Genomic DNA, 2,756 nt, shown 5'->3' on the forward strand with positions numbered 1-2,756 from the left:
AGCCAAGAGAGAATGGTGCTAACTTGTATTTAGTTTCTTTGCTGTCACTCTGTTTCTTGGACTCACTACTTCCCTTCCCTCTTCTCTGTCGTCTTGTTTGTCAGTGTGCTCGTTATTTCTGTTCCCTAGGTGTCTGACTGCTGGTACTGACTCTCCTCTCAGTGCAACCTCGCCACTTCACTTTGCCATTCAGTTCTGCCCTGTCTAAGTGAGAATCTCATTTAGCCTTTGTCAAAAAAGTTGATCACAGTTGAACCAAACGGATATCTTCCAGAAGTTCACAAATGCAAATATTCCATAGGATGGCCCCTGATCTTGACCTCTGCAAAACACCCCCTCTGGATACGTTTCCTGCCTTTTGGAAGATTTAACAATCATGATTTCTCTCTGCTCCATATTCACCAGCCAGGCCATTTTGAGGATGTGTGTTATGTGGGACTATAGACATTGCTAATAGCTGTTTTGCATTTTGTTTTTCAGGTGCTGGGCATCGCTCTTACAAACAAGGTAAATTCTAAATAATCTGCCCTCGGCTCTTGCCTTTTCTATCCACAAGTTGCTTGTTTAAATTGCACAGAGCTTGATTTCCTTGCTACATCAAGCAGGAGTCCTGGCTGCTCTGGTGTAAGTGGCCCTGGATTTCTTTCATGAACCTGGGTTTTCTCTTCTTCTGAGGTGGGTGCAGAGCCAGGGTCCTCTGCCTTCTGGGGTCTGTGGACACCTCTCTCCTCTCCTGTGGCTAGATTTAATTCCTGACCTTTATCTTCTGGACTCTGGTTCTTCTCTCCGTTTCTCATCCACATCCTCTTGTTTCTCCTTCTGGATTATGTAGGACATGCACCTAAAATTAACCCTCATCCAGAATGTCACGGAGATTAGCTGTGCCATTTTGGAGACCAGAGACTCCCAGGAGTTCGAATTCTCTTACAAACTGGAGCTCCTTGGCTACATGCTGGTGAGTGATGAGGAGCTTTGAGGACTGAAGTACAAAGGAGTTTGTTGTAATGTCATCAGACTGGGTTTCCAGGTAGATGTTGTTTTATCCATTGGCTGTGACTGTACCACTGCAGTCTCATGAGCTACCTGCACGGCACCCAGAATGCTGCTGGCTCCACTCTGAGCTTGGCAGGGATGCCAACCTATTGTGGGCTGTAAGTGGCAGGAATGGCTTGTGTCTGGGGAGTTATCTTTCTGTCTCCGTATAGCCTGCAGATGGCCCTACGGTCCATTTCTGAGGCAGAGAGCCTGCCGAGCACGGTGTCTGTTTATTACAGGTCTGGCATATGGCCCTGTTTCAGGGTGTGAGAGGAAAGCCTCTCTGCCTTTCAAATCCATTTCCCATTTTTTTAATTTCCCTATTCGTGCATTTCAGGACTTCATTAAAAAGGAACCACTGGATTCCCTGGCATCTCCAGTTCGCTACAAGGCAATTCTTGCCATTAGACATCTGAGGTAGGCTATTTTCTGCCATATTTCCTGGCACTGTGACGTCGTCTTTGTTAGTTCATGAGTGCCAGGTTGGGAGCAGTTTGATGCCTGCCGGGTTTGGCTCACATGCTGCTCACCAGCAGAACTTTAGTTCTTGAGGGTTTGAATGTGTCCATTTGGAGGTTTGTGCTTGAAAGACACAAACTTGGAGGTTGTGGGGCATGCAGTCCAATGCAGGAGAGTTCAGATGGGGAGGGAGGTGTCTGGCTTGCTGGCAGGGGGAAGGAAGCTAGTGGGTTTCTCTAAAAAGGGGACTTGAAGCTTTAGCTTTACTTCTCAATGAGCCAATACTTAATAGAGGTGCAAAGAGGTGCTCAGCTGCAAAGTGAAGGGTTGTTTGCATTTGGGGTTTTAGATTGAGACAATCTCCAGTCATTGGACCCATTTCTTTTACTTGGAGGTGGTACTGAGTCTAATGCATGACTTTTCTCTCTCTCTCTTTCTTCTGCCAGCAAACTCAAACCATCTTTGACCTTGAAGGAAAACCGTGAGCTCCTTCATCAGTGTTTCAAAAGTTTGTTTCCCCTCCCTCCGCTGGAGAAGATGATGAAAGAGGAAGGTGAGACAGCAAAGGATGCTCTGCCTATACAGGTACGTGACAACAATTCTCCTCAGGCACCATCCACTGTATTTCTGCCCAGCAGACACTGGGTGATGGCAGTCACACATGGCCTCCCTGGCAAGGTTATGGTTAGCTTTCCCTAGCCCCCAATCGTCCCCTCCCCCCCACACACACACACACAAATTATCTGTGCTGAGCCTCACTCCTTCTCTTCTGGTTTCAGTCACTGTACATAGAGTCCTTGGAAGCCCTTGGCAAGCTAATGAAGACTTTGCTGGAGGAAGAACCAACCGCACACTGGTTCCAGGAAATGTTTCAAGTGAGTAGACCATTGAACCATGGTGAAGATTGTTTGTTTGTTTGTTGTGTTACTGCAGGGAAGAGTCAGAGATTTAGGGGGTCAAGCTTCAGTTGTGGAGGAATTTTCCACAATGGAGTGAATTGTCGGGGGAAAAAGCACCAAATTCTTCCTGGGATAAGCAGGCATGTGCCTTGCTGAAATCCACAGAAGCTATGCCATTTTATGCCAGGGCTGGATTGGGACCAACTTCTTACAATGTAGTTGACACTACTTGGACCGGCAAGAAAATCACCACTGCAGTAGCCAAATCCAAGAGAACCAGTTGAAACTGATCACTTCTTCAAAGAGGAATTCATTCATATTGAGTTAAGCCCTGTGTATGGAAACTCATCCAGAGGAGACTTC

General features: G+C 46.7%; 1 long non-coding RNA gene across 1 annotated transcript; it reads left to right on the top strand.

Annotated features, from left to right (window-relative positions):
• Positions 1–842: 842 nt before the first annotated feature.
• Positions 843–2,039, top strand: LOC142070291 (uncharacterized). The gene is made up of 3 exons (XR_012666256.1): positions 843–955; positions 1,373–1,452; positions 1,941–2,039. It is a non-coding gene; the product is annotated as an uncharacterized LOC142070291 (long non-coding RNA).
• Positions 2,040–2,756: the final 717 nt, after the last annotated feature.

The sequence above is a fragment of the Caretta caretta genome, chromosome 28 (assembly GCF_965140235.1).
Source record: "Caretta caretta isolate rCarCar2 chromosome 28, rCarCar1.hap1, whole genome shotgun sequence".
NCBI classification, from domain to species: Eukaryota; Metazoa; Chordata; order Testudines; family Cheloniidae; genus Caretta; species Caretta caretta.